The sequence below is a fragment of the Lolium rigidum genome, chromosome 7, assembly GCF_022539505.1.
Source record: "Lolium rigidum isolate FL_2022 chromosome 7, APGP_CSIRO_Lrig_0.1, whole genome shotgun sequence".
Classification (NCBI taxonomy): Eukaryota; Viridiplantae; Streptophyta; class Magnoliopsida; order Poales; family Poaceae; genus Lolium; species Lolium rigidum.
In genome coordinates, this window is record NC_061514.1 from 309,738,412 (window position 1) to 309,757,194 (window position 18,783).

Here is an 18,783-nt window from a genome sequence, read left to right on the forward strand (position 1 = left end):
CCTAACTTGGCTGATATATAAATCCAGGCAGGGGCACCCCTTAGGGACACGCATAATCAGAAACATAATTGTAGAGGCGACACGCCTAGAAACCGCAACCCGCGGATTAGAACTAGATTAGATCCAACAACTCCGCCTATGGCGGCCCCCTGTACCGATATATTCATATACTGGATTGCTAGCAGGACGTAGCGATCCTCCACCGCGGGGACGTGAACCTGGGTACATCGTGTACCGCCTCGCTCCCGGAACTTCCGTCGTCGCCTTTCTCTAAAACCCAAGCCCCTCATGGTGGGCATTGCCGAGGATCCGCCTCGTCACCACCTTCTACTCCTTCTTCACCCACCAAACCCCCTCTCCTCCCTCACCGTCTTCCCCACCCTCCACATCTTCCTCCCACATGTCTCCTTCCTCGCCTACGGTGCTCCCTCCCTACCCTTTTCACTACTCCCGTCGTCAACGTGATGATGATGATGCTCCTCCTGACATGCCCTCTACTTCTGGTGTGATGCCCTCTCCGACTATGCCGACTCATAATCTCCGTGCTCGTGCTCGTCCTCCTCCTGATCGCTATTCTCCCACTCACTACGGTCTCTCTGCTATCACTGAGCCGACCTCTTATCAGGATGCTAGTGCTCATCCCGAATGGCAGCTTGTGATGGTTGAGGAGTTTGCTGCGCTCGAGCGTACTTGCACCTGGGATGTTGTCCCTCCTCCTCCCTCTATCGTCGCATCACCTGCAAGTTTGTCTACAAGCTCAAGACTCCTCTGATGGTTCTCTTGAGCGCTACAAGGCTCAACTTGTGGCTCGCGGCTTTCAGCAGGAGCATGGTGATACGTCTCCGACGTATCGATAATTTCTTATGTTCCATGCCATATTATTGATGATATCTACATGTTTTATGCATACTTTATGTCATATTTATGCATTTTCCGGCACTAACCTATTAACGAGATGCCGAAGAGCCGATTCTTGTTTTACTGCTGTTTTTGGTTTCAGAAATCCTAGTAAGGAAATATTCTCGGAATTGGACGAAATCAATGCCCAGTGGCCTATTTTGCCACGAAGCTTCCAGAAGACCGGAGGACTTACGAAGTGGGGCCACGAGGTGGCGCCACACTAGGGCGGCGCGGCCCGGGCCTTGGCCGCGCCGGCCTACTGTGTGGGCCCCTCGTGACCCTCCCGACTCTGCCCTTCCGCCTACTTAAGGTCTTCGTCGCGAAACCCCCAGTACCGAGAGCCACGATACAGAAAACCTTCCAGAGACGCCGCCGCCGCCAATCCCATCTCGGGGGTTCAGGAGATCGCCTCCGGCACCCTGCAGGAGAGGGGAATCATCTCCCGGAGGACTCTTCACCACCATGGTCGCCTCCGGAGTGATGAGTGAGTAGTTCACCCCTGGACTATGGGTCCATAGCAGTAGCTAGATGGTCGTCTTCTCCTTATGTGCTTCATTGTCGGATCTTGTGAGCTGCCTAACATGATCAAGATCATCTATCCGTAATGCTATATGTTGTGTTTGTTGGGATCCAGATGGATAGAGAATACTATGTTATGTTGATTATCAATCTATTACCTATGTGTTGTTTATGATCTTGCATGCTCTCCGTTATTAGTAGAGGCTCGGCCAAGTTTTTACTCTTAACTCCAAGAGGGAGTATTTATGCTCGATAGTGGGTTCATGCCTCCATTAAATGCGGGGACGGTGACGAAAGTTCTAAGGTTGTGGATGTGTTGTTGCCACTAGGGATAAAACATTGATGCTATGTCCGAGGATGTAGTTATTGATTACATTACGCACCATACTTAATGCAATTGTCTGTTATTTGCAACTTAATGTCGGAAGGGGTTCGGATGATAACCTCGAAGGTGGACTTTTTAGGCATAGATGCATGCTTGGATAGCGGTCTATGTACTTTGTCGTAATGCCCAATTAAATCTCACAATACTCATCATATCATGTATGTGCATGGTCATGCCCTCTCTATTTGTCAATTGCCCAAGCTGTAATTTGTTCACCCAACATGCTATTTATCTTATGGGAGAGACACCTCTAGTGAACTGTGGACCCCGGTCCATTCTTTTACAACTGAAATACAATCTACTGCAATACGTGTTCTACTGTTTTCTGCAAACAATCATCATCCATACTATACATCTAATCCTTTGTTACAGCAAGCCGGTGAGATTGACAACCTCACTGTTTCGTTGGGGCAAAGTACTTTGGTTGTGTTGTGCAGGTTCCACGTTCGCGCCGGAATCCCCGGTGTTGCGCCGCACTACACTCCTCCGCCATCAACCTTCAACGTGCTTCTTGGCTCCTCCTGGTTCGATAAACCTTGGTTTCTTTCTGAGGGAAAACTTGCTCACTGTACGCATCACACCTTCCTCTTGGGGTTCCCAACGGACGTGTCGACTGCACGCATCAAGCTCTTTTTCTGGCGCCGTTGCCGGGGAGATCAAGACACGCTGCAAGGAGAGTCTCCACAATCCAATCTATTTACTTTGTTTTTGTCTTGCTTTATTTTATTTACTACTTTGTTTGCTGCATTATATCAAAACACAAAAAAATTAGTTGCTAGTTTTACTTATTTACTGTCTTGCACTCTGTATCAAAAACACAAAAAAAATTAGTTACTTGCATTTGCTTTACTTATTTCAACATGTTTCCTTTTAATTTTACTGTAAAAGATATACCTGTGAGATAAGGGTCTATAATTGGAAGAGGTAATATAGAAGAATTTTTCACCCATGTTAGTATGCATGAAGATCTTAAAGATATACCCCTTGCAAAAGCTGTCCCTACTTATGAAGATGCCTCTGTTTGTTTGGTACGCATGATGGAAGCTAGATTTATTAGTCTCAACCCCATGATACAACACATGTTTCTTACACTTTCTGATATGGAGCGGGGAGAGAAGAGAGATTTTGTTCTAAAAGTCTTAGTGCGAGAATTTGCAGATATAGCTAAAGAAGCTAGAAAAGTTTTTAGTAAGCATGAGAGGCTTGGTACGATCACCAACTTTAAAAGAATACTTGAAAAAATGGATATGGATAGAATTAAGTACACTAATAGTGTTAATGATGGTGGGGAGATTAAAGCACCAATACCATGTAAGCTCCTAGCGATGCATGAAGCTCTAGATGATAATTATGCTTGACTTGTTCCTAAAAATTTGTTTGATGAGAGTAGCAAGCCCAAGACTAATGAAAAGGGAGCCGCTGAAACCTATGCATCCAAAATACTATGCATGGTTGAGAAAACTCCAAACCCCGCTGTCGATGCATTATCTCTTGATAACACTTGATATACACTTTCTGCGCCTAGCTGAAAGGCGTTAAAGAAAAGCGCTTATGGGAGACAACCCATGTTTTTACTACAGTACTTTTTATTTTATATTTGAGTCTTGGAAGTTGTTTACTACTGTAGCAACCTCTCCTTATCTTAGTTTTGTGCATTGTTGTGCCAAGTAAAGTCTTTGATAGTAAGGTTCATACTAGATTTGGATTACTGCGCAGAAATAGATTTCTTTGCTGTCACGAATCTGGGCCTAATTCTCTGTTGGTAACTCAGAAAATTATGCCAATTTACGTGAGTGATCCTCAGATATGTACGCAACTTTCATTAAATTTGAGCATTTTCATGTGAGCAAGTCTGGTGCCTCAATAAAATTCGTCTTTACGAACTGTTCTGTTTTGACAGATTCTGCCTTTTATTTCGCATTGCCTGTTTTGCTATGCTTGATGGATCTTTCTATTCCATTGACTTTCAGTAGCTTTGTGCAATGTCCAGAAGTGTTAAGAATGATTATGTCACCTCTGAACATGTAAATTTTAATTGTGCACTAACCCTCTAATGAGTTGTTTTGAGTTTGGTGTGGAGGAAGTTTTCAAGGATCAAGAGAGGGAGATTATACAATATGATCAAGGAGAGTGAAAGCTCTAAGCTTGGGGATGCCCCGGTGGTTCACCCCTGCATATTTTAAGAAGACTCAAGCGTCTAAGCTTGGGGATGCCCAAGGCATCCCCTTCTTCATCGACAACATTATCGGGTTCCTCCCCTGAAACTATATTTTTATTCCATCACATCTTATGTGCTTTGCTTGGAGCGTCGGTTTGTTTTTGTTTTTGTTTTTGTTTGAATAAAATAGATCCTAGCATTCATTGTGTGGGAGAGAGACACGCTCAGTTGTTGCATATGGACAAATATGTCCTTAGGCTTTACTCATAGTATTCATGGCGAAGGTTGAATCTTCTTCGTTAAATTGTTATATGGTTGGAATCGGGAAATGCTACATGTAGTAATTCTAAAATGTCTTGAATAATTTGATACTTAGCAATTGTTGTGCTCATGTTTAAGCTCTTCATCATATACTTTGCACCTATTAATGAATAAATACATAGAGCTTGCTAAAATTTGGTTTGCATAATTGGTCTCTCTAAAGTCTAGATAATTTCTAGTATTGAGTTTGAGCAACAAGAAAGATGGTGTAGAGTATTATAATGTTTACAATATGTCTTTTATGTGAGTTTTGCTGCACCGGTTCATCCTTGTGTTTGTTTCAAATAACCTTGCTAGCCTAAACCTTGTATCGAGAGGGAATACTTCTCATGCATCCAAAATCCTTGAGCCAACCACTATGCCATTTGTGTCCACCATACCTACATACTACATGGTATTTCTCCGCCATTCCAAAGTAAATTGCTTGAGTGCTACCTTTAAAATTTCTATTCTTTACCTTTGCAATATATAGCTCATGGGACAAATAGCTTAAAAACTATTGTGGTATTGAATATGTACTTATGCACTTTATCTCTTATTAAGTTGCTTGTTGAGCGGTAACCATGTTCCTGGGGACGCCATCAACTACTCTTTGTTGAATATCATGTGAGTTGCTATGCATGTTCGTCTTGTCTCGAAGTAAGGGAGATTTACCACTCATTTAATGGTTAGAGCATGCATAATGTTAGAGAAGAACATTGGGCCGCTAACTAAAGCCATGATCCATGGTGGAAGTTTCAGTTTTGGACATATATCCTCAATCTCATATGAGAACATTAATTGTTGCTACATGCTTATGCATTAAAGAGGAGTCCATTATCTGTTGTCTATGTTGTCCCGGTATGGATGTCTAAGTTGAGAATAATCAAAAGCGAGAAATCCAATGCGAGCTTTCTCCTTAGACCTTTGTACAGGCGGCATAGAGGTACCCCTTTGTGACACTTGGTTAAAACATGTGTATTGCGATGACAATCCCGGTAATCCAAGCTAATTAGGACAAGGTGCGGGCACTATTAGTATACTATGCATGAGGCTTGCAACTTGTAAGATATAATTTACATAACACATATGCTTTATTACTACCGTTGACAAAATTGTTTCTTGTTTTCAAAACCAAAGCTCTAGCACAAATATAGCAATCAATGCTTCCCTCTGCGAAGGGCCTTTCTTTTACTTTTATGTTGAGTCAGTTCACCTATCTCTCTCCACCTCAAGAAGCAAACACTTGTGTGAACTGTGCATTGATTCCTACATACTTGCATATTGCACTTGTTATATTACTTTACATTGACAATATCCATGAGATATACATGTTATAAGTTGAAAGCAATCGCTGAAACTTAATCTTCCTTTGTGTTGCTTCAATACCTTTACTTTGATTTATTGCTTTATGAGTTAACTCTTATGCAAGACTTATTGATGCTTGTCTTGAAAGTACTATTCATGAAAAGTCTTTGCTTTATGATTCATTTGTTTACTCATGTCATTACCATTGTTTTGATCGCTGCATTCATTACATATGCTTACAATAGTATGATCAAGGTTATGATGGCATGTCACTCCAGAAATTATCTTTGTTATCGTTTACACTGCTCGGGACGAGCAGGAACTAAGCTTAGGGATGCTGATACGTCTCCGACGTATCGATAATTTCTTATGTTCCATGCCACATTATTGATGATATCTACATGTTTTATGCATACTTTATGTCATATTTATGCATTTTCCGGCACTAACCTATTAACGAGATGCCGAAGAGCCGATTCTTTGTTTTACTGCTGTTTTTGGTTTCAGAAATCCTAGTAAGAAAATATTCTCGGAATTGGACGAAATCAACGCCCAGGGGCCTATTTTGCCACGAAGCTTCCAGAAGACCGGAGGACTTACGAAGTGGGGCCACGAGGTGGCGCCACACTAGGGCGGCGCGGCCTGGGCCTTGGCCGCGCCGGCCTACTGTTTGGGCCCCTCGTGACCCTCCCGACTCTGCCCTTCCGCCTACTTAAGGTCTTCGTCGCGAAACCCCCAGTACCGAGAGCCACGATACGGAAAACCTTCCAGAGACGCCGCCGCCAATCCCATCTCGGGGGATTCAGGAGATCGCCTCCGGCACCCTGCCGGAGAGGGGAATCATCTCCCGGAGGACTCTTCACCGCCATGGTCGCCTCCGGAGTGATGAGTGAGTAGTTCACCCCTGGACTATGGGTCCATAGCAGTAGCTAGATGGTCGTCTTCTCCTTATGTGCTTCATTGTCGGATCTTGTGAGCTGCCTAACATGATCAAGATCATCTATCCGTAATGCTATATGTTGTGTTTGTTGGGATCCGATGGATAGAGAATACTATGTTATGTTGATTATCAATCTATTACCTATGTGTTGTTTATGATCTTGCATGCTCTCCGTTATTAGTAGAGGCTCTGGCCAAGTTTTTACTCTTAACTCCAAGAGGGAGTATTTATGCTCGATAGTGGGTTCATGCCTCCATTAAATGCTGGGACGAGTGACGGAAAGTTCTAAGGTTGTGGATGTGCTTGTTGCCACTAGGGATAAAACATTGATGCTATGTCCGAGGATGTAGTTATTGATTACATTACGCACCATACTTAATGCAATTGTCTCGTTATTTGCAACTTAATACTGGAAGGGGTTCGGATGATAACTCTGAAGGTGGACTTTTTAGGCATAGATGCATGCTGGATAGCGGTCTATGTACTTTGTCGTAATGCCCAATTAAATCTCACAATACTCATCATATCATGTATGTGCATGGTCATGCCCTCTCTATTTGTCAATTGCCCAACTGTAATTTGTTCACCCAACATGCTATTTATCTTATGGGAGAGACACCTCTAGTGAACTGTGGACCCCGGTCCATTCTTTTACATCTGAAATACAATCTACTGCAATACTTGTTCTACTGTTTTTTGCAAACAATCATCATCCACACTATACATCTAATCCTTTGTTACAGCAAGCCGGTGAGATTGACAACTTCACTGTTTCGTTGGGGCAAAGTACTTTGGTTGTGTTGTGCAGGTTCCACGTTGGCGCCGTAATCCCTGGTGTTGCGCCGCACTACACTCCTCCGCCATCAACCTTCAATGTGCTTCTTGGCTCCTCCTGGTTCGATAAACCTTGGTTTCTTTCTGAGGGAAAACTTGCTACTGTACGCATCACACCTTCCTCTTGGGGTTCCCAACGGACGTGTCGACTGCACGCATCACATGGTCGTGACTATGACGAGACCTTTGCTCCACTGGCTCACATGACCACTGTTCGTACTCTTCTGTCTGTTGCTTCTGTTCGTCACTGGTCTGTCTCTCAGCTTGATGTGCAGAATGCTTTTCTTAACGGCGAGTTACGTGAGGAGGTCTACATGCAGCCACCTCCTAGGTACTTTATTCCCGATGGCATGGTCTGTCATCTCCGGCGCTCTCTATATGGCCTTAAGCAAGCCCCTCGCGCCTGGTTTGAGTGTTTCACCTCCGTGGTGACCTCTGCTGGTTTTGTCCCTAGCGCACATGACCGTGCCCTCTTTATCCACACATCTTCTTGTGGTCGGACTCTCCTTCTTCTTTATGTCGATGACATGATTATCACCGGTGACGACCCTGAGTACATTGCCTTTGTCAAGGCCCATCTTCATAAGCAGTTTCTCATGACTGATCTTGATCCTCTTCGCTACTTTCTTGGGATTAAGGTTTCTTCTACCTCCGATGGCTTCTATATCTCCTAGGAGAAGTATATTCAGGATCTTCTCACTCGTGTCGCTCTGGGTGATGAGCGCACTGTCGAGACTCCTATGGAGTTCAATGTCCATCTCTGTGCCACTAATGGCGATCCTCTACCGGACCCGACTCACTATCGTCACTTGGTCAGGAGCCTTGTCTATCTTGCTGTCACCCGTCCTGACATCTCCTATCCGGTCCACATTCTAATTCAGTTCATGTCTGTTCCCACTAGTGTCCACTATAGTCATCTCCTTCGTGTCATACACTATCTTCGTGGCACCATCTCCCGTCGTCTCTTCTTTCCTCGTTCCAGCTCCTTACAGCTCCAGACCTACTCTGATGCTACCTAGGCTAGTGATCTATCGGATCGCAAGTCTCTTTATGTCTACTGCGTATTTCTTGGTGGTTCTCTCATTGCTTGGAAGACCAAGAAACAGATTGCAGTCTCTCGTTCGAGTGTAGATGCTGAGTTGCGAGCGATGGCTCTCTTGACGGCAGAGGTGACTTGGTTACGCTGGTTATTGGAGGACTTCTGTGTTATTGTTGATGCACCGACTCCTCTCTTGTCGAACAGCATTGGCGCTATCAGCATTGTCCGTGACCCGGTGAAGCATGAGCTCACCAAACACATAGGTGTTGATGCTTTCTTTGTGCGTACTGCTATGCAGGATCAGGTTATGGCTCCACAATATGTGCCTTCCAAGTTATAGCTCTCTGACTTCTTCACGAAGGCCCAGACTAGAGCGCAATATGGGTTCTTACTCTCCAAACTCAGTGTTGTTGATCCACCATGAGTTTGAGGGGGGTGTTAGAGTTGTATAGTCCCCTTTCTTGTATCTCAGTGTATGAGGGGCTTACATGTATATTGTAACACCTGTACATGTACTGGCCTTTGGCCCTCTGTGATACCAGTTGCTCATTTACAACAATTTCTACAAGAAAGCATAGTTATGATAGGTGTGCACATTTGGCCCGCTGTGGATACCAGTTGCTCATTTACAACAACTTCTAGAAGAAAGCACAGTTATGACAGGTGTGCAACTTTGCACTGCTCCAGTTCGCATTTGACACAGATCTGTAGAATCCACACAAAGATTGCTTACACATGTGCTTGATTCTTTCCTGATTAAATGCTATTTGGAAGGATTTTGTCCAGATCATGCTAAGATAATTCAAACGCCATTGTTCTTGTCCTTTGATCTTTGTTTAGGTTACAAGCATAGTTTTAAAAACCGGATCGGACCGCCGGTTAAACCAGAACCAGGGCCTCCACCGGTCTTTTAGGCGCAGTAGGCCGCTTGCGCACCTGACCCAATGAAAACCGGACGAACCGCGGCTCAACCCGTGGTTTTGGAAGAAAACCGGGACTATTGAATCGCCGGTCCAACTGGTAGAAGCGTTACTTCGCAAGAAAAATTATATGGCGGAGGTATTATATGCCGGAGGTAGGATTCGACCCTGCAACCTCCAACAGAGGTGAACGACGCCTAAATCAACTAAGCTACAATAATTTGACGATTAAAGAAGACAGAAGTTTGTTTTATACACAGCAGTAGCACACACGATAGGAGTTTTCTTTTCCCCTCTGCATGGCATACGTGTGTGTTACTATACACTGGATTTGCTACAAAAAATGAAATACGCGTGTGTTAGCCTGTTAGGTGCTTCGCTGTTCTAGACATGGCAAAGTTCGCAAGTTGTTGACTACTTTGTACTCCCTCCGTTCTCTGTTAATTGACTCAGATTTAGTACAAAGTTGTACTAAATCTGAGTCAATTAAAAAAAGAACGGAGGGAGTAGATTATTATGTCAAATTGCAAGTCTAAATTATATTTATATACATGATTTATTTATTTATTGTATTATTTATAAGTAAAAATATACTACTCTATACCTTAAAAAATCAGACAACGAACCGATGAACCAGTGGTCCGACCGGTAAAAACCTGAACCGAGGGCATCACCGGTTCGAACACCGATCCAGTTTTTAAAACTATGGTTACAAGTCCATTTCAGACCAGCTAGTTTGCCCCAAGATGACATAATTTATGGCTCTATATCTAGAAGGTTTAAAAAAATAATGCATAATAGTATTGGATAAATGTTATTTTCAGATATCTAAGGAGCGAGGTTACATCTGTCGCAAAAAACAAGACAATTCAAAGTCTGCCAGTCAAAAGTAAGATACAAAGGAGGTGTACAAACGAAAACGTTTCCACAATAATTACCATTCCAATACTAGTCAAATAAGTGGAAAACTTGAGGAATTCTTGATAAAAGCATTGCAACTGAAACACCTATCAACGAACAACTCCAAATTAAGGTGTACCACTTCCTAACCTGATGCAGCATGCATGGTATACAGGAAGTAGAAAATTAAAGGAGGTAGCCAGCTGATCATCTATATTATTCCATCGCGGAAACCACGTCTTCTTGAACGTTTTCCTACTGCGTGAAAATGATCAGGAGGAACGAAAGATAGCATTTTACTTGTTAGAAAGCAACATGAACAATAGGTACTCCTCAAGTCCCCATATCATTGGGTGCACGCATATGCGGACGATGAGAGACATTTTCTTGCCTAACTTAACATTTTTTAATCTTTAACGCTCTCCTATTTAACCTACATATGTCAACATGTGGGATTCCGATTATGCAGATAGTGGGGTAAACCAAATGAAGAAGACAATTCAAAGTTACATGCTGACATTCGCTTCATGACATCACACATTCCAATTTACGTGACGATTTTTATCATGGCCAATGATACGCCTGCATCTAGCAATCTTTCACTATCGCTTGTGATAGGAATGGATCTGGCTATGCTAGAGACTAAATGTGCTTCTTTAATTAGTTATTCCACCCTTTGAATTAGTCATGATGAAATACAATTGATTCTACTAAAAATAACAGTGAATGAGTACTACAGAGCAAGGTTTAATTAATCAAAGAGAAACACATATAATACTGCCTGGAGATCACATACATGCATGTAAGATCATGAACTTCCAACCGTCACATCATACTTGTGTCCATCAGAACAATCCAAAGACGACTATACTACATGTACCTAAGATCTGCAGCAGATCATAGCATCCAGGAAAGCAATTGATGTGATTTATTCAATATATTTTCGTTGCAATACTCAGGTTCACTGAACATGAGCTGCGGGCCGGTTTGGTAGCACAAACTTCGGATTACCTATATATGTTTGAGTAGATCTTTTGATACCATCATTGGCTGGCAGGTTTCCTGGGGAAGGACAAGGTGAAAACAAAATCATTTTCATCTGATAGATACATACACATAGGAGCAGTACTGTTTGACCATGGACCTCTACGTTGTCACAGCTAGAAGACCTTGCTCCAGGCGATGAAATTTCAGACTGGGTGATCGCACTTCACAAAAAATATCAGCAAAACAGAGGAATCTAAAAGTTGTCCACGAGATGCAGGGCACCAAGTTGTCAAGTTGTCAGTCTGTCGTCTGTCCGGTGTGTGTGTACATCGTTCTCTTGCTCCACCACGACCACGACGCCGCTGACCTACAGCTTTGAATTCAGATCGAGTGAACGCACGAGTTTTCCCCGGTCAAGGCTCGTCAGACTCGGCATATTAATTATTGCCTCATCACTGGCCGGGCGTCACTAGCTTAGCTGGTTTTTTTCTTTCTTTCTGAGAAGCATTGCGCTCCGTCCTCGGCCGGCCTATATATAGCGGCACCGTGCACCAGGGACAGACACTGAGACACATTCAGACAGACAGGCGAAAATACCTTGAGCAGAGCTGTCGAGCATGGGTGCTCTTCTTGTGGGTTTGAGTCCTGTGCTCAGGAGAGATGACACTGACATCGATCGGATGGATCGGTTTTACTAGGCCATATGGATCCATCCGTTTGGAGTAGGTGTCATCTCGCCTGAACATAGGCCTCACTTACCCTGTAAAATAGAGTTTCATCTTCATCATACTTGATAGCAGCTTTACAGAAGAAGAAGAAGATCACAGGTAACTAATGCAGCTGCCTCTTCGCTTTCTCCTTTCGTTTCCCCTCGGTGTTCTCGCTTGCAGTTCAGAAGATGCGCCCGTTCTGCCGTATGACTTGCGGGGGAGCCTGAACTGAACCGGAAGATGCTATAGCCAGCAGACGGCATCGATTTCCCCTTCCAGTTAGTATTGCCTGCATACGGTTCACCTTGCTCTTACTATGGCACTCTGCATCTCTTAAGAACACACACACGTACGGCTTGCTTGACAGCTTGAGTGCAAGTGTCCGTTTGATGTTGCTGTCGTTTGCTACTGCAGGAAAAAGAAGCTGGGCAAGTCACACACTCACACGGTAAATAATGCAGATGCCTCTTGGCTTTAGCAAGCAGACGGCATCGATTTCCCCCTTTTGGTTAGTGTTACCTGCATACAGTTCACCTTGCTCTTACTATGGCACTCTGCATCTCTCAGGAACACAGACGTACGGCCTTGCTTCAGTGCTGTCATTTGCTACTGCAGGCTCATCAGCTCAGTAGCAACGCCATTTTGGCTTCTTTGCACGCTCTGAATAGTTCAAGGTCAACCTCTTCTTCTGATTGCAACAAGGGAAGTTTGTTGGTCTGTTGGATGTAACCAGACAGACTGGTAGTTTTCTAATATGTTCGGGACTTCAACCTAGGTTGTTTTGCCGCTAGTCTTGCTTTCTTTAAAAAAAGAAATCACTTCCCGCTACTATAAGTTTCATAGCTTGCACTTTTTCATATATTTCAGGAGTTCTTTTCGCTGATATGAAGGCGGCAAAAATGTAGAGCTGCAAGGCCGAAGAAGGAGAGGTCAGATCCGAGGCGCCAATGGAGACGAGAATAGGGAGGGTTGGACTTCCTCGAGGTGGAGCCACGGACGCCGGTGAACAACCGTGGCGGCTAGAGAGACATCTGGTAGGGTTGGAAGGCCGGTCGGAAGAAGGCAGAGGTGGCGATGGTGTAGCTCGTGACTAGCGTTGAAGTGACTGAAGTAAGAAAAATTAAATAAACTTGTTAATGGGAAACACACGAGATTTATTAAATATATATATATATATATCAATTAATGTTTTCACATTCAAGATATTTTGATTGAAATTTTCCAAATTAGAGAAGGGGAAAAAATTGACAAGCCAAATATTCGGAACACTGTTTCTATTCCAAAATTAGCCTCAGAACTCACGAGAAACCAACTAATTAAGGAGTATTTCCAAATTTCAAATATAAACTTTCCCCAAACAAAAAAATGGAAGTCCAATATACTTCTGACTTTCTGAGCTGGGACTCTAATACTGCAACGCAACCCCGCAGCATTGTTATTGGGCAGGCCAGGAAGGGGCGCGAGTTCGACCGCAGCTGAAAACGGCCCAGCCCATTTCCAGAAAAGAAAAGGCTTCCACCACGTGTCGAAGAGAAGCGACGACCCTAGACGAAACGCTGTAGTGTCCGTCACCATGGCCCTAAAAGCAACCGTCCCCAAACGCGTCGGATCGAGTGTTTGGGAGATATTTTTTCTTCGTGTTATGTTTGGGGGCGTCGCTGTCCAGCCGCGTCCCCCATAATTAGCTAAACATAAATTCAAATAGTTCACAGTTAAAAAGATATTGTTTCCGTTGAAGTCGTCGTGATCAAAGTCGACGCGATTATAGTACTGGACGCGATCATATTACGTTGTAGTGTAAATTGAACAAAATTTAGAAGAAGGAGTTCGGCGACGTTGACGGCGCATCATGAGTCGATGTAGGGCACTGATCTTCCAGAACCATCCAGTTGGGGCCTCGTGAGCCCGAGGCCCGGTCGCGTCAACCTCCACAAGATCCTATGCGGCATCCTCCTCCTCGTCTTCTTCATCGTCGTCCTCTTCGTCATTCTCGTCGCCGTCCTCCTCGTCCACCTCCTAGCGCGCTGCTTCCTCCTTCCCGAACAAAGCACCGACGCCCTCGAATTTCGAGCGGACCCCTACGTCCAGCGAAGGCAACGCCGTCCATACCGTGGCCTTGCTGGTGCTACTGCGCGTCATGCGTTGGGGATAACAAGCCGTTCGGGTTGAATCCGCCATGCGGCAGCGCATCCTCGTACCGCGGCGACAAGTTCGGTGTCGGTCACCCGGGCATCACCGATGCGGACTCGCCGAAGAGACCGGGTGTCGACGGGGACGTCACTCCCGGAATGTACGCGCTGGTGGATGTACTCCATGTGCTCACGGTGGTCGCAGCGAGACAAGGGGCCAGCGCGGCCTTCTGCTGCGCAAGCGACGCCGCCGCCTTCTTCTCCTGCTCCACCAACCACCGCCCCTCCGCTCCACCGTCGACAACTTGCGCCGCAGGCAGTCTTGCTGCCACCTTTCATCGGTCCAGCTGTCCGGCTTCCTCCTCGCCGATGGCGTCTTCCGCGGCTTCGCGAAGGGCGCCTTCAGCCCCTTCGTCACTGCCTCCTTGCCCGGTGACTTGGTGGCCGATTTCTTGGCCACTTTTTTGGGGCATGTCAGCGCCATGGCTGGGAGAAGGTAGCGACGGCGGGAGGGAGAAATGAAATCGGTTGCGGGAGGGAGAGAGTAGCAGCGGCGGGAGGGAGAATGATTCGGCGGGAGGGGTGAAATCTTTTGGCAGGGTAGAGAAATGTGTGGCTGGCGGCGGGAAATGGCGGGACGACGCGATGTGGCGGGAGACCTGCTAAATTTCAATGGGTCAATGACGGTTGGACCCACCACTCCCTGACACGCTTCTCCCTCTCTCCGGCGCGCCCGGGCGTCCCCTATGGAGCGAGGACGGCCTCGGGGCGCTGGACACCATATTGGACCATGCTGGACAGAAGGAGGCTTTGGCGCGCAACTAGGCCGAAAAAATGTCCGGAGCGCCCTAAAAACGTTTGAGGGACACGGAAGTGGTTGTTTTTGTCCCCGCGTCCATTTGCGCCTAGGGTGCCTCCAGCGGCCCCACCCATATTATTTTTCCAACTATTTTTTTATCTTTTTCATTTAAACATAGTTGAAAACTTTACACAAACTAATACATAGTTGAAAACTTTACACAAACTAATACATAATTGGAAACATGGTTTTACGCAAACTAATACATAGTTTGGAACATGGTTTACACAAACTAATACATAGTTAAAACATTGCAAAATGAGGAAATCCAACTAGTGTTGGCTTCGTAGATTTCGTGTGTTCGCTGCTAGCTCAGATCGGATCTTTGCAGCTGCTCACCAGTGCGTTTCCGTCGGAATCGACGGTCTCGCCGATGAAGATGTGCATTCCACCGATCGGGATGATGGAGAGCTTGATGGGATCTATCCTAGCCAGAATCCATCACTCGTCCGGAGGGACGATCAGAAAGTTGCCGGCGTACAAGACGCGCCCACGGCGACGGTGTCGCCGAGGCCTACGAAGGTAGAACCCTGCTGGTTTCAGCCTCCAGACGCCGCTCGCCCCACGGTGGGCATCATTTATCATTGCCTAATCGACGGTACCCCGAAGGAGGGATCCTCACGAAGGGGGGAAGTATGGACCATATGGCAGAGAGCCATTGGAACGGTGGTTGATACGTCCAATTTGCATCACTATTTTATATCATAATTTGCTGTTATTCATTGATATATTTCATATTTGGAGATGATACTTATGTTATTTCATCTATTTTGCATGTTTCATGATCATTGGAGGATCACGCACCGGAGCCAGGATTCTGTTGGAAAAAGCACTCGTCGAATGCAATATTTCGGAAGATCTTTATATCATATTATGGCATTTATTGGACTAACCTGTTAACAAGATGCCACAATGTCAGTTTCTGTTTATTATGTCTGTTTATTGCAGAAAAGGCCCAAAAACCAAAGTGCTCGGAAAAATCCAGAAAAAATCGCAGAAATTCTATTTCGCCGAAGACTCACTTGAGCCGGAAGGGCTGTGGCCGAGGAGGCCCTGTGGCCTCCTCCCCATCAGCTCGGCGCGGCCAGAGGGGGGCCGCCCCACCCTATGGTGTGGGCTCCTCGGGACTCCACCGACGCCGCCCTTTCGCCTATATAATCCCTTGCGACGCGAAAACCCTATATCAATCAATCATATTCCCGTAAAGACTCTGTGGGTGCCGCCGCCATCGCGAAACCTAGTTTCGGGGGTCGAAGTCCCGTTCTGGCACTGGCCGGGACGGGGAATTGCCCCCGGAGTCATCTCCATCGACACCACCGCCATCTTCATCGCCGTTGCCGTCTCCCATGATGAGGAGGGAGTAGTTCTCCCCGAGGCTGAGGGCTCTCACCGGTAGCTATGTGGTTCATCTCTCTCTCCCATGGTGTGATCTTTATGTGATCATGAGCTTTGTATCACTATTAATCTATGTGCTACTCTAGTGATGTTATTAAAGTAGTCTATTCCTCCTCCATGATGTAATGTTGACAAAGTGGTGTGCATCATGTAGTACTTGGCGTAGGTTATGATTGTAATCTCTTGTAGATTATGAAGTTAACTATTACTATGATAGTATTGATGTGATCTATTCCTCCTTTCATAGCTATTGGTGACAGCAGTGTATGCTATGTTAGTACTCGGTCTAAATTGCAACGGTCTATTATGCACTCTAGAGGTTACTTTAATATGAACTCCGGACGTTGTGGAGCTTGTTTACTCCGGCTTGAGGTGTGCTTTTGTAGCCCTACACAATGAATGGTGTTTGTTATCCAACAAGAGAGTGTTTAAGAGTAGCACAAGTGAAGAGAAGTTATTTATTTATGTGATCATTGTTGAGAGTGTCCACTAGTGAAAGTATGATCCCTAGGCCTTGTTTCTAAGCATTGAAACACCGTTTCCAACAAGTTCTGCTACATGTTTGCTTGCTGCCATTTTTATTTCAGATTGCAATTACTACTTACAATCATCCATATTACTTGTATTTCACTATCTCTTCGCCGAACTAGTGCACCTATACATCCGACAAGTGTATTAGGTGTGTTGGGGACACAAGAGACTTCTGTATCTTAATTGCAGTGGTTGCTTGAGAGGGATATCTTTGACCTCTACCTCCCCGAGTTTGATAAACCTTGGGTGATTCACTTAAGGGAAACTTGCTGCTGTTCTACAAACCTCTCGCTCTTGGAGGCCCAACATCGTCTACAGGAATAAAACGTGCGTAGACATCAGGTTATTTTCTCGGCGCCGCTTGCCGAGAGGTAAGGTAAAGGTATTCACATCCTCCGACTACTAAGCTATTTCCTAGCACTGCTGCGTGTGTGAGTGCTCGAAGTTATTTCCTTTAGATCCCGCAATTGCATCTTTTTGTTTCTTGTTTTTATTTTTCACTAGTTATGGCATAATGGAACAACAAAGTGAGCTTTTTAATCTATTTTGAGTTAAGACATGAATTGCTGATGCGAAAATTTAAAACCTATGGAACCTTATTTGCATGCTAGTAGCAATGTTATTAGTATGAACGCAATTACTGCTAATGCTATGGAGAAACCTGCTTGGGAAGCTAGTTTTATGATCTTTAGCTTCCCCATCTTTAGGAGAAAACTTGCTATGATAATACTTTATCTCCCATATGCGATAACTCTAATGATGCTTGTGATATTTTAAATCCACCTCACCGAAAGTATTCCTTTCAAGATACCTAGTGAAAATTGTTGAACTTGCTATGAACAATTGCTATTTTGGAGATGGGGACCGTCCATCCTAGTGATCATTTACTCTTTATACATGAATTATGCGAGTTGTTCCGAGAGTGCAGTATTTCAAAAGACCAAGTTAAGAGGAAGTTATTCTCTATATCTCTCAATGGACGCAGGTCGGTTGAATGGTATAAGATGTCAAGAATGGTCGTATCTCTTGGTTGGGAGGAAATTGTACCTCTCTTTTATTCTAAATTTTATCCTCCCTCATGAAGTGTATATCGATAGGAATTGATATTTATAACTTTTATCCTCGTGATGGAGAGAGTATTTGTCTAAGCATGGGGAGATTGAAGTCACTAATGCTCAAATGTCCCATTCATGAGCTTCGTAATGTTATTATTAATAATTTTTATGCAAGGCTTTCAGACACCACAAGGACTATCTAGATGCCTTATTGAGGGATCTTTCACAAGCCAAGGAGGTTGAAGCTAGATGGGATCTTCTTGAAAGAATTTAGGAGAATACCGAAGATTGGGAGAATGACAAAGGTAAAGAATCAGGTATAAACTACGAGGTATGATTGCATTAAGTCTTTCACTCAAACTCGCTGATTTTCAAGAGCTTAGTGCTAAATATGGTCTTGATCCTCAAAATTATGGCTCGATTGCTATAGAGCCTTTGCTTCTCATATTAGTGTTCCTAAGTGAAAATTGGTACATGTATCATGAACCTTTCAAAGACACTTGCATGGAAAATGAAATTGTTGTTAATGATTGCAATGAACATGCCTCAAAACTTCTGAGAATTCTATTTCCTATAAGCATGTTAATTTTTGTGGAGTTCATAGACCTTGTGAAAAGAACAAAATTGAAGAAGAATATTGTATCTCATCAGCAGAATGAAAAAACTAGAAAGTGGTCTAGGGCTCTAGATGATCTTGGTGAAAAAGTTTGTGCCCTCTATCCTTTTATTTGTGAACTTTGCACATAAAGTGGGTCATTTTAGTTTTCAGTTGTTCCACCAATGATAATTCGAACCTCACGAGTGCTGCAAATTTGTATTGTGATGATGAAATCACTCCTAATCAAAGACATGATGAACTTACATTATTTTTGGAGTGTGAAGAGTTATTGAGAAAACTTCTTGGTGGATATGAG